Raw genomic sequence first — 14,383 nt, forward strand, 5'->3', positions numbered from 1 at the left:
CACACAAAAAAAAGCCTCACTGATTTGTGTTTGATATAACGCCACAAGGCGCCAAGTTCGGCCTCATGCGAAAGTACTTGCCATCAAGTAAGTACGTATGTTGAAGTGATACTCAACTCAAATGTATTTTTTAAAGCACTTTAAAAACAATCATAGTTGCATACAAAGTACAACAAAGTACAATAAAACACTGAAACAATGTTGCGTCTAATGCTGAGTCGAAAGCCGAAGAAGAAGAAAAATGTGTCGTGACATGAGTTTTAAAAACGAGACCCAAGTTTTGTGTTCGAGCTTCGGCATTTTCGACCAACTGGAGATGCTTGAAGGAAGGCTGGCTGACTCCAAACTTAACGTGCATTACAGTAATCCAACCGAGATGTAACAAAGGCATGGATTGTTGTTAAGTGCTGTTGTGAAAGGAGAAGCTTTACTTCAGCCAGCTGCCTCAGAAAAAACAAGCTGGGTTTAACTACAGCACCAATTTGCTGGTCCAATTTAAAATCCCTGCCCAAAGCCCAAGTTTTGAAACTGTAGGCTTTAGGTAAAACGCCACGGGGATGTACAAGGGCCACTGGGACCAAACACCATAATTTCTATGTCCTTTAGATTGAACTTTCATCCGCTTTATCAGGAAAAAGGAAATACTGTGCATTTTTAAGATGGAACCCAGGGGCGGCAAATACAATGAAAACAACAGGGCTCCCAGGATTGAACCCTGTGGAGCGCCATACGACAGCGGGACTCAGAGCAACCAAGGCTAACGCAAAAGTCCTGCCCGCCAAATAAGATCTAAACCACTCTTGAGCGCTACCACTAATGCATACATCTTTATTGTATGAAGATTTTTTTGAAAATGGAGGAGAAGCGAAGTCTACCCCGGGTTGTCCGCAGCGTGTGTTTTTGCTGTTGCATTTTTTTCCCCCCATCATTAAAAAAACGAATCCATTATTTTTTAAGAATAATATATGACTAATTTTAAATCAGTATGGTCGTTCGTCTCTGTGTGCCCTGCGATTGGCTGGCAACCAGTTCAGGGTGTACCCCGCCTACTGCCCGAAGCCAGCTGGGATAGGCTCCAGCAACCCCCGCAACCCTTGTGAGGACAAGCGGTACAGAAAATGGATGGATGGATGGATAATTTTAAATCGTATTGAAGTGTTTTGGGAACATGTGCTGGGGTATATTTAAGGGCAAAGATTTTAAATTAGACTATTACAAAAATATTTAGAAGGGGTCCATTATTTGTACATTTTTGCTCATTAAGGGTTCACAATAAAAAAAAAAAGTCAAATCAAGTTTCCTTGAATTGTTAGTCAACATGGAGTCTACCTGTCTGCCCACTTGCGCATGCATCAAGAGAAACACCCACTTCACGACGACTTCCCGCCGGGTATCGGCATCAGGGCAAACGACTCGGTCCGACACGGAGGCCCTCGAGAAGGATCGGTGTCAGGGCTGTGATTATGAGTGCCATCAACCAAATTATTCCTTAGGGGTCGGATTGCCAGATCTGTCCGGTGTCCCGGTGTCGGGTTGCCAGATAGTGATCTTTTGCTCCCCGAAGCGTAAAGCCCATCTGATCATTACCAAGCGGCAAGGAGCGCAACTTTTGTGTCTTTCCCCTTTGACGATCTTGATCTATAATTGTACACGCCGACTTTGAAACGGGAATGAAAAGGTCCAATCAGACGGGGAGCAAGGCCGGACTCAGGCGGGTGGTCTTCCAACACGGAGGCGGGAATAGGGGCATACGGCCGAGAAGCACACTGATGAGGGTTCATCAAAGGCATTCACGCACACACGCTCGCGCGCGCACACACATGCGCGCGCACACACCCACACACACACACACACTGCTGCTATCTAGTGGTCCGGCATTACACCTACAAGCGGCTCTCCAGGTGGTTGCCACAAGTGCTGGGAATGGCAGGAGAACCGATGATATCATACTGAACACATGTGCCACGTTATCATATCAACGCTATTGAAGAACCTTTTCTTGAGTTTGAAAATAAACTTGGAGTAAATACGCTGTTACGAAGCAGATGGAGCCATCCGTCCATCTTCTATGTAACGGGATGACAAAAATCACAGTTGGCGGGTTTGTACCTTGGGTTCTAAATTAACGTTTGTTTCACACTAAACAAAATGCTTAAGAAAAAAAAAAAGCTTATCTTTTGTGCAAACAGGCAGATTTAAAGACGCTTAAAACATTTATAGATTTAATTATTTTTAGCATTTAGCATTTTTTTTTTTTCTTAATAAAGAGCTCAGTATTGTTCATTCGGAAATGTCATCATCATTGCTCTTTATTTTTATTTTTATTTTTTTTAAAAAAAAAATTGTGTGTGTGTGTGTGGGTGCGTGTGTGCGTGCGTGCGTGTATTTGTTAGCTCACCAAAAAACCTATTAGAAAGAATCTCATACCGTTCACCTAAACCGAACACCGCCGTCAGGAGACCCGAGGAAGGACCAAAGAAAACCAAGGAAGGTGAAATCCAGCACCGACCAGACACCACCCACCAGAACTCCTCCCCAGCCCAAGAAACATCCAGACCCCAACAAATCCAAAAAACATAAAATCAGGGAGGCCTCAAGAGACCGAAGGAGAGACCGAGAAAAGGAAGGAAGGAAGGACAGACGAAGCCGCGTGAGATCCGCAGACACCAGCCAGCCTCCACCGATTCAATAACCTGAGGAGGAAACAGATTGTGTCTGAGTTTCGCTAGATGCTGGTGTGGCGGATCTGGCATGCATGAAAATCTCCACCAAAGAGGGGAGCCGTCGAACCCCCGCCGGAACAGAGCAAGCGCAACACCTCAGGGCCCCCCCAGGCCGCGGCAGCGCCAAAGGACGACCCCCGGGCCCCGCCAGGGCCACCGGCCGGAGAGCAAACCCAGGAGCAGGAGCGCCCCCCCGCCCCAACACGGCCCGCGCCCCCGACCCAACGCAGCAGGACGGGGCACTGCAGGCCCGCCAGGCACCCCACCGGCCCCCATTTAGCATTTGTTATACGACCGCGACTGGCTGGCGACCAGTTCAGGGCGTAGCACCCAAATACAGCTGGGATAGGCTCCAGTACGCCCCCGCGACCCCGAAACACAGCGTAAACCTAGCCAAAAATGATAGTTTCATAAATAATCGTTTTTCAAGGATCTCAAAGTAGGGTAAAGTCATTTGTTTATTTTTTTTTGGGGGGGGGGGGGTGCTGCATAGGTAATCACATTGGCATGATGCCATTTCAAAAGACAATTTTGATGAACTGCCGAAAGCAAGTCGCTAGTCATGATGTCTGCAGAGGCTGAGGCGCACTGTGTGTCTTTGTCGGAACCCTTCTCACATGACATGACTCCCTCTGCACATTTCTATTTTCGTTTTTATGACTAGTGTTGAACAGACGTCAAGGAGAAATTGTAACAAGCTTTTGCGGACCACATATGACCTTGAATTTGAAACAAGTGGCTTACGTGAACACTTACAAAGCTTTATATGTAATGAAATTTATACCATTATTAGGTCCAAATTTGTCATCAAATGTGACTCCTTATATTAATGTTTGACAATTGTGCATCAATGCTGAATCTGCAGGCGTAGTGTTGGAACGCGGCCATCAGTGGCCGGAAACGACGCTGATGTGTGAAATCCGATAGTCGGAAGTCCGTGGCGTCGACGCCATTGCGTGCATATCATAAATGCCCGGATGTTTGTCATTTTCCATAAGACACTTTCCTCATCCACTTTGACACATGAATTAACAAACTTAGTATCCTTTTTGTGTTATATTAAACGTAATAAGTGTCTTGAGTGGCAGAAAGATGAAGAGAAAAAGTGTTTATGTCGACAAGAAACATGGAAATTAGGTAAGAAGCTTCGGGAAAACCCCTTTTTTTTGCTCACCTTTTTTTTGCCAGCGTCACTGGAGTTCCCACGTCACGTGACACCCGCCATCCCTCGCCAAAGAATGCGGAAGTGAGGGGAAAAGGCGGGGAAAGCGAATGGTTGGTTTTGTCTGACCTGAACGGCGGAGGTCGCTTCGAATTTGCAGCTTCGACCGAAGAGACGGGAAGTTCTAAGCCGGCCGGAAGTGGAGCAAACGAGGCAGAGAGAGAGAGAGAAAGATACGCTGCCACGTCCGGATGAATTTTTAACGACCGGCCATTCTTCGGTGGTGACAGCGCCGGGGGGGGGCTTGAGTTCCACCGTAATGACGTGGACGCCGCGGGTGGCCCGTGACGACAAACACGGTAAGAAGGTCTGTTCGTACACTTGAGTTAAAAAAAAAACAACTTAAAATGCAGTCTGACATACACTATGTTGGGTCACTGCCACTTGTAGGCCTACATTTTGTATTTAAGAATTGAGTCGAATTAATTGTTGTGGCTGCTAAATATTGGTCCTCAAAGTAGTTCTACTGGAAACAGTTTTCAATTTGCGGCTGTTCAGAATTCTTTGACACAAGATATGGCTTTGCCCGGATCTAAAAAAAAAAAACGGCAAATAGGTATACGAAAGGTCCCACCGACCCAAAAAAAATAATAAAATGATAATAAATCAACAATTAGGCACAATGTTCAATTAAGGATGGAGGATAGACTTTCCCGCAATGATGCATGAATGTTTTTTCAGTGAACACAGGAGAGGTTCTCAACCCCACCCTCCCAAAAAATCAAAACAGGTAAGATTTTCAGTGAATAACTGAGGATCAGTTATAAAACAACAACAACAAGAACATTCATATATGGAAGTTTTTCAGTGAATAATAGAAGATAGGGCCTTTAAAAAAAAAAAAAAAAAAAAGCAAATAGGCCAGTTTTCCTGTGAATAAATAAGCAAGGTACCCACTGAGCAAGACGACGTAGTTTCTACGTAATGGGCATGCGTAGAAAATACGTTACATTTGGATGCAGATTACAATATCAGATTACGTAATTTCGTCAACATCATTTCAACGTAGATTAGTGACATATATAAAACATCTGTGAAAAATTGAAATCCGGTTTTAAACAGGTCACGTGGACGTCCTTTTGGTGCTTTTTATAGACTAAATTGTAGGCCTTAATCATCATTTAAAATGATGAAATCTGTAATAATGTGTCCGAAAGGAAAAAACGAATAAAACAAACAAAACAAAACAAACGCACGTGACAAAAGCGTACGAATCGTTTTTTTTTTTCTTTTAAAGCCATAAGTGTGCTTTGCTCCGTGGCCATCGGATGGTTCGGTCCAGATGAATGACACCAGCTTTTTTTTATTAACTAAAAAAAAATAAATACACAAATAATGCAGTGTATGAGATACTTTTTTTTGTGCTCAAGTACAAACATGGTGAGTGTGGGACATCATATCAACGTCCATATTAAGGCCTTGGTTCGACGTCATATGTCAACCTATTTTGGCGGTCACATGGGCGTAGAAATACGGTCCACGACGGGCCGACGCGATGAGGACATGATGCGGAAGAAGGTCCATTGTACGTCGGATGTTTAGTGGGTAAGTCAGCAAATTGTCAAATCCACGCCAGCTGAACCGGGACTCTGCAGAGCTTCACCAGTTACATGTCAGGCCAAATATGTTTAGTGCATTTCCAAACTGGCCTTTTAGCCTCTTAAATTGCCTCGTCTAGCCAAAAAAAACCAACCAAAAAACGTCATGTTCCTCTCATTTATTTTCGCCTTTCTTCTTAGGTTGAGCCCGCGCATGGATGGAAAGTGTGTCAGGAGATTGCTTAAAGAGCTAAATGGAGCATAACAGATGAAGGTGAGGCGCGTTTGTTTCTCCCCCCCCCCCCTGTTAGTCCTCATGTAGTCCTCCCGCGGGCCGCCAGGGGGAGCTCGCCTGCAGAACAAACAGCAGCCGATGTTGCTCATCGTCCTCATCAACATCATCATCTCTGGATTGTCTCCACAAGCCGGTCGACCTTGCTCCGCACCGCACACGCACACGCACACGCACACGCACCCCCACACACACACCTACTCACACCCACACACACACACACACACACACGCAGTAGCACGCCTGCTTTTTTGATGATAGAAGCCCACAGAGGTTCTGCATCGCAGTGCCACACATCATTGGCTTTTTTTTCTCGCCTGCTCTTTTTTTCCTCCCTAGAACATTTTGGCAACATTTGGTCTATTTTTAGCAGTGTTTCCTGGAGTGACATAGATAGGTTTTTAACCAATAAGACACGTTTGCAGTGTTTTTTGGTGCAAGTGTCGTTTTTTTAAAAATTTATTTTTTATTTTTTGTGAAGTTGGTATTGTGTAGCGCAGGGGAAATCAGATCCAAATCAAAGTCTATTGTTCACAATTTTTTTTTTTTAATTGCTTGATTCCAACTTCTGTTGAGTAAATGGCAATGGGGGAAAAATGGCAATAGCCAATTAGCAGGAACAAATATTAGAAATAATTGTCAATAAATACATTACAAACATTAAATTACAAACATATCAAACAAAGTCGACTGTATAAGAAATGGGAACAGAACAGACTAGAAAACGTACCAAATAAAAACAAAATATTAGACAAATACAAAAATATGAGTTTAAAAAAAGGTTAGTCAAACATTAAAAAAAAAAATGACACACATTAAAAATTTATTTGACAAAAATATCTGAAAAACATAAGAAATTAATACTAAATTCTTGAGGAACCAATATAAAAAATATTACACAAAAATCCGAACAATACCGGTTATAAAATGTAAAAACATTAGACCAAAAAAACTAATTGGACAATACAAACAAATATTACAGAAAGATAACAAAAGTATTTGTTGAATTATACAAAATTATGAAATTTTTTAAAGAATCAAAATATTGGACAAAAATAAAGAATGGAATTGTAAAATCATGAGACAAAAAAAAAATCATCCATTATCTGAACTAGGTCACGGGTGTACTGGAGACTGTCCCAGTTGCTCTACGGGCAGTAGGTGGGCTGCACCCTTAAGTGGTTATCGGCCGAAGGTAGGGCACACACAGACGAAAAAAATATATTTAAATAAAATCTGGAAATGATGCAACACCAAAAAATACAAACAATATTACAGATAGAAAACAGATCCTGGTTTTAAGTATATAAAATGAAACTGAGGCAAAAATACTATTAGTGCAAAAGAAAAACACGTAAAAAAAACCCATAAATTCTAAAGAAACCATAATAGTGAACAAAAATACCAAAGAACTGTATGAAAAATTCCCAAATATTCATCTCAAATTATTTTCAAAAGTTTACCCCTCCGACCCCCGTACCCCCCCAAAAAGTTCCATCCATCCATCCATCCACTGTACCGCTTGTCCTCACAAGGGTCGCGGGGTTGCTGGAGCCTATCCCAGCTGGCTTCGGGCAGTAGGCGGGGGTACACCATGAACTGGTTGCCAGCCAATCGCAGGGCACACAGAGACGAACAACCATACTCACAATCGCACCTATGGACAATTTGGAGTGTCCAATTCACCTGCCATGCATTATTTTTGGAATGTGGGAGGAAACCGGAGTACCCGGAGAAAACCCACGCAGGCACGGGGAGAACATGCAAACTCCACCCAGGAAGGCCGAAGCCCGGACTCGATCTCACAACCTTTGCACTGGGAGGCGGACGTGCTAACCCGTCAGCCACCGTGCCGCCCCCAAAAAGTTATTAGATGCAAATATGTCAAATGTGGGACACGAAGCAGCGCAAAAGACTAGCGTGCTATCCTGGGAACGTCCTCCGACTTGAAATAGTGCCTTGCTTGTGTGGCTTATACAGTAGCAGCGAGCCCGTGTCTTTGATGTGAAGATGATATTGTGTCTCCTGCTGCAAATAGAACATTGAAAATCCCACGCACGCACGCGGGCGGCCGTTCGGGCAGGGGGCCTTTTTACCGCAGGCGCTTTTGGCACATCCACTTGATGACTTTTTTTCCCAGCGCGGCTTCGGGCGTTCGGCGTCAGCGGCCGATCCATCCGCCGATCGCCTCCTGCGCCGCTCGCTCTCTCCGAGCAGCTGGTCCCGCTGCCGCCGCCGCCCACGCCGTCCGCGCGATAAAGCCAATGTTGGTGATCCGTGCGACCGATCTGTCGCCCGAGGAGCCTCCGTCGTTCTCGCCTCGCCTCGCCTGCGTTTGCTCTTCCGTCCGAGTGCTGCAAACTCACGATGTTCTCCAGTAAAATGGAAGATTCGCAAAATAGAACTAAATTATGCATACAATGAAAAAACACGTCAGAATTGTCAACAGCTTGAATCGAATGACATATTCGGGGAAAGTTGGGAACAAGTAAATGTATGACATAATTAACATACAGTGCACAAACATGAATTTGGAGAACATGTACTCTAAAAACTGTTGGGTCAAAAGTAACCCAATTATGGATCAAAAATAGACCGATCCGCTTTATGAAAAAAGAAAAATGGGGTCATTTTGTGTCAAATTGACCCCATTTTTTGACCCAAGGAAAGGATCTGACCAATATTTATGAGTTGTTTTACACTAAAAGAACCATTTCTTGACTCAAAGTTGGGTCAAATTGACCCAAGTAGAGGATCGCTCCATTTTTTTACCCATAGTTGGGTTATTTTGAACCCAACTGTTTTTAGAGTGAAAGACCTTAGTCAAATGGGGAAAAAACATCGTTTTTTAACCTTGATTTAAAGAATTTGCACTTGTGGCTGACTTCACCCCAAAAAAAAAACCAACAACCCGGCAATCCCTCGTGAGGTCATCCATCTTTTTCGGCACCTTTCCTGGCTGCTTAGCACGATTGTAGCGTTTTTAGCGCGTCCCCGACGGCGGTTCCCAGGCTCTCGGCGCGGGCGTAACGAGGATCATGTGACTGGCTCTGCGCGCTTTTTTGCTAATGAAACCTTTGTTGATCCCGGTTGACCGTAGCGTGCCAAGGAAACGTCACCTGAACCAACGTGTGCCACTTTTCCTAGCCGGAGTTGCGCTCCATCAGTCCTGCAGGAAGAGGTGGCAGATGGACAATAGTCTGCGATTCCCAATTAGGAGAAACGCAGCGCCAAATCCATCATCCTCACCATCATCATCATCATCATCATCATCATCATCGGCGGCGGCGGCCACAAAACGAAACAAACGCTACACAAATGAGCAGATGGACATTTAAAAAAATAAAAAAAGGCATGCACCTGACCTCATTGTTGGATGGTTTTAAAATTTACATCATAAATTCCGTATGGAATAAGTCTCACTCTCAACCTCTGTGGGGGGGCCGCTGGAGTTTTAGAGTCCGCAACAAGTATTGCACAAAAAAAGGGTTCAAGTATTAAAAAAAAAAAAAAAAAGTACAACTACTCCAACTCATAACCCTGCCTGAAACTAATTAGAACCTCTAATCCGGGCTTGAAACCTTAATTTAAGACTTGAAACTCTAACCTTGGCCTCTAACCCTAATTTCAAACTATCTCTGGCTTGAAACTCAAATTTGAACCTCTAAAATCTCTGCTTTAAACCCTGACCTCAGTTATCTTGAAACTCGAACCCTGACTTGAAACCTTAATTTGAAACCCTAATTTTGGCTGGAAAGTGGAAACCCTAATTTGAAACTCTTAAAGGGATACTTGATTTATTGAGACATTTTCAGTAGTAAAAAGTTAATATTTTAAAAACCTTTTTTTTGTTGTTGCTATTTTCTAGACACAGAAAACAGGTGAACCATGATTGGTCCTCAGCACAGGTGATGTCATCTTCAGTCAACAGCAAGAGGAAAAATTCGTTTTTAAAGGTATTAATTCTACATGAAAAATAATGAAGCTAACAAATTCTACTTTTCAACTTTTTACGAGGGCCCGACCGATTAATTGGCCACCGATTTTAATCGGTCGATTATTACCCTTCAAACATTGGCCAAACCAATCAGCCAGTTGGGCCAAATGGCCGATTATTTTCCCCTTAAAACGTTATCATCGAAGAAAACCGAAGTTTCCGACGCTGTGAAAGTACCCCGAAGGCACCATTTTGCTTGCGCAGCATTAGCAACTAGAAATTGTGTAGCGTATGTTATTCTGGTTATTCCGTTGTCCCTAAGTGTCCTTTAAGCTGTTTAATGACATCCCATTTGGAGTTCACTGTAAATCTAAACACACAACGATAAGAATTGCATCCAATGTATATTTAAATACAAAACATGCTTAGTTTTTAAAACATTGCTAGCCTAGCGCTAATGCTAAAAGGGAAAATCCCATTCAAAAAACGGGAAGTTAGCATCAACATCGGGAGTGTTTTTCTGTGGGAACACAATTTTATGCATTAAGTATATCTTTTTAAAATAATCTGCAGATAAATCGGTAATCTGTATTTTTTCTGCCAAAATCGGTAGCGGTATCGGTCTAAAAAAAATCATATCGTCGGGCCTTACTTTTTACTACGGAAAATGGTTCAATCAGTCAAGTATCCCTAGTAGTCTTGAAACTCTCATTTGAACCCCTAAAAAACCCCGCTTGAAACCCTGCCCCCGGTTTGAAAGCCAATTTCGGAGCCCGAATCCTTGTTTTGAGAGCACTGAAAGCCGTGATGTAATCCAACTTGTCCACAGCTCGAGGGTGCGCCTAAAAATACAGCGGGTGAAAGCGTTTGGCGGCGAGTGTCCAACGGACGCTGACAATCCTGCTAATGCTCCAAACATACAAGCCTCAACGGCGAGTGACGAACGTTGCATGCAAAGGCCACGGGGCCGCTCCCTTTTCATCGACATCTTTCTTTTCACGGAACATATTTAATGCACCCGCTGGCTGCACTGATAATAGAAAGACCATCAAAAAAAAACAAAACAACAACAACACTGCCTCCAGATGAGCTATTTTAAATTGTTCACTGGACTGCGCCAATTAGCTCCAGCCCGCCGCCACCGCCGCCGCTTACAACTTTTTGTCACGCTCCACTGCTCCGACGTACCAAGTCAGCGGGCGGGCGGTTGTGGCTAGCGTCAACTCCCGCCATCGACCCCATCCCAAAAATTAATTTCAATACGCCAACCTTATAGCTTAAAAAGGAAGTCAAGTCAAAAATGTTCTTTGTGCTCCCGCGAGTCTAAACAGGGCATCGTGTTTGTTTTGGTGTAAAATCCACCCGTTTTTTTTAGCCATCGAAGGGTGCGGACATTTTGCCACTTGCTGCGGACTTGAAATGACATCAGATGCGCTAAGGTAACAACTGTCACGGTTCACCTGTTTTTTTGGGTTTGGCCATGTCACGTGACGTTTGCAATTTGAGCCCTTTGCCGCTGTGATGTCAATTTAAGTCAACAGCAAGTGAAAAAGGGGCCGCCCCCACACTAACCCGGGTTTCAAACCCTCGTTTAGAACCCTAACTTGTACCTAAAACCCAAATATAAAACCCTAACACTGTCTTAAATCCCTGCTTTCAAATGCAATTGCTGACTTGAAACCCTGACCCAAGTTTAAAATGGTAACCCCGGCCTGAAACCCTAACACTGCCTTAAATCCCTACCTTGAAATGCCAGTCCTGGCTTGAAACCCGAACCCTAGTTCAAAACACTCAAGCTAGAAACCATTACATTAATTTGAAACACAAAGTCAGATTTGACATTCGAACCCTAACCAAGACTTGAAACCCTCACTCCAATTTGAAACAGTAATGCAGACTTGAAACCCCAATTTAGAACCCCAACCTAGGCTTGAAACCCTAATATAAAACCCTAACACCGTCTTGAATCCCTGCTTTCAAACGCCATTGCTGATTCAAAACCCTGACCCTAGTTTAAAATGGTAACCCTGGCTTGAAACCCTAAAACTGCTTTGAATCCCTACCTTATAAAGCCAATCCTGGCTTTGAAACCCGAACCCTAGTTTAAAACACTCAGGCTTGAAACCATGATATTAATTTGAACACACAAACTCAGATTTGACATTCGAACCCTAACCAAGACTTGAAACTCCAATTTGAAACAGTAATGCAGACTTGAAACCCCAATTTAGAACCCCAACCTAGGCTTGAAACCCTAATATAAAACCCTAACACCGTCTTGAATCCCTGCTTTCAAACGCCATTGCTGACTCAAAACCCTGACCCGAGTTTAAAAAATGAACCCTGGCTTGAAACCCTAAAACGGCTTTGAATCCCTACCTTATAAAACCAATCCTGGCTTGAAACCCAAACCCTAGTTTAAAACACTCAGGCTTGAAACCATGACATTAATTTGAAACACAAAGTCAGATTTGACATTCGAACCCTAACCAAGACTTGAAACCCTAACTCCAATTTGAAACAGTAATGCAGACTTGAAACCCCAATTTAGAACCCCAACCTAGGCTTGAAACCCTAATATAAAACCCTAACACCGTCTTGAATCCCTGCTTTCAAACGCCATTGCTGACTCAAAACCCTGACCCGAGTTTAAAAAATGAACCCTGGCTTGAAACCCTAAAACGGCTTTGAATCCCTACCTTATAAAACCAATCCTGGCTTGAAACCCAAACCCTAGTTTAAAACACTCAGGCTTGAAACCATGATATTAATTTGAACACACAAACTCAGATTTGACATTCGAACCCTAACCAAGACTTGAAACTCCAATTTGAAACAGTAATGCAGGCTTGAAAACCCAATTCAGAACCCCAAGTTAGTCTTGAAACCCTAATATAAAACCCTAACACTGTCTTGAGTCCTTACTTTGAATGCCAGTCCTGACTTGAAACCTTAACCCTAGATTAAGGTAACCTTGGCTTGAAATCATGAATTAAAACCCTACCCCTAGTTTGATGCATTAACCCAGGTTTAAACCTTAGCCTAGGCATGAAACCCCAGTTTGGAACCCTAACACTGTTTGAAATGCCAATTCTAGCTTCAAACTCTTAACACTAGTTTAAAACTCTAACCCAGGCTTGAACCCCTAACCCTAATTTGAAACCCTATTATTTAAACACAGCCCTTTTTTTCTCTCCCCCGTCTTGCCACCCGCCAACCCTCACCCACGGGTGGCAATCATTCCAGGTCACCCACTCGCTCAGCGACTCCCCCTCTTGGTGAGAAAGAGCGAGTGATAAATGGCAGCGAAAGTAAACGCACGCTTACTGATGCGGTGATTCACTTCCTGCGTCTAAATAAAACCCAACGAGCTGACTGAGTGCAAAGAGGAGAGGAGAGGGCGGGCACGGGCGCGAGGGGGGATTGCGAGCGCAGCCCACCGACGCCGTCCGCACTTTCCACTTGCACAACAAGTGATTCAGGCTTTCGTGTCTCATCTGGATTGTGTGATGCCGTGTCACCTTTTTTTTGCGGCAGAAAAAACGATATTACGGCGCCCAACGAGCCCGACCAAAGAAATAAACGGACTTCATGAAAGCCTGACCCAGGCTTGTGGCCGACACCACACAAAACCCTAATTTCAAACTCTAGCCTATAATTGAAACCCTAACCATGGCTTGTTGAAACCCTAAATCTGTCTTCAAAAACCATTAAATGATCAACTCTATTTGAAATCCAGCAGCTTGAAACCCTCAGTCTCGAAACCCTAAATTGAAACTGGAACCCGAGCCTGAAACGCTATCATCAAACCCTAACTCTAGTTTGATACCCTAATTTAGGCTTGAAACCCTCCTTTGAAAACTTGAACTTGGCCTGAAACTTGAATGTAAAAACCCTAACACAGCTTTCAAACCCTAACACGTTCTTGAAAACCTCGATTGTTTAAACCAAGGCCCCAAAAATTCAGATTAATTACAAATAAAGTAACTTATTTTTTTTATTTCTTCTGATGAGGGGTTTTTTGCAGTCAATTCCGATACCGATCATCCATGTGTTGATACCGAATTTGATAATGATCATACGAATTGCACTTTATCTTTATATCTTTCTAATTTTAGTGCTGCTCACTAACAATTATTTTAATAATGGAAGAATCTGCATTTTTTTTTTTTTGATGAATTGATGAACGATGACATCAGATGAATCCATTTCTTGTCGCCGAGATTTTGTTTTTTTTTAATCGGTCATGCCTAAATTTGAAGCCTGGTGTCGAACCATAATTGTAGACTCGAAACCCTGATTTATAAGCTTGACTTGAAATTCTAATCGAGGCTTGAAACGCCAACTTCTCGCCTCCCTCTCGGCCCTTCTTGCGCATGAAGAACATTTCTCTTTCACGCCGTTATCCAAATCTGCACCTTTTTTTTTTTTCTTCTGGAGTTGCACCCTCCGTTCCTGTTGTCATGGAAACGTGTCTCGCTATCATTTGGAGCCTCGTCCGTTAAATTTATTTATTTTTATTTTTTATTTTTTTTTAAAAGCCCTTTAGCTTTCCCTCGTGCGTTTGTCTACGAGTGGGATGCTAGCCCGTAACTGGGATGCTCTGCTGCCTTCACAAAAAGTGGTGACACTGATAAAGTAGTTACCATGGTAACCAGAAATTGCCCACAT

The 14,383-nt window shown here is 43.2% G+C and overlaps 1 protein-coding gene across 2 annotated transcripts in view; it reads left to right on the top strand.

The window, feature by feature from the left end:
- The first annotated feature begins 3,996 nt into the window (after positions 1–3,996).
- grin2ab (glutamate receptor, ionotropic, N-methyl D-aspartate 2A, b) overlaps positions 3,997–14,383 on the top strand; it is a 132,955-nt gene continuing 122,568 nt past the window's right edge. Inside the window, exons 1-3 of one of the 2 annotated variants that reach the window (XM_086082491.1) lie at positions 3,997–4,244; positions 5,685–5,757; positions 9,644–9,731. The gene's annotated coding sequence lies outside the window, so the exon portion shown is untranslated. The remainder of the gene's footprint in view (positions 4,245–5,684; positions 5,758–9,643; positions 9,732–14,383) is intronic. The other variant, XM_086082492.1, reaches the window with a different exon arrangement.

The sequence above is a fragment of the Leptonotus elevatus genome, chromosome 8 (genome assembly GCF_054856555.1).
Source record: "Leptonotus elevatus isolate MCC_2025b chromosome 8, RoL_Lele_1.0, whole genome shotgun sequence".
NCBI classification, from domain to species: Eukaryota; Metazoa; Chordata; class Actinopteri; order Syngnathiformes; family Syngnathidae; genus Leptonotus; species Leptonotus elevatus.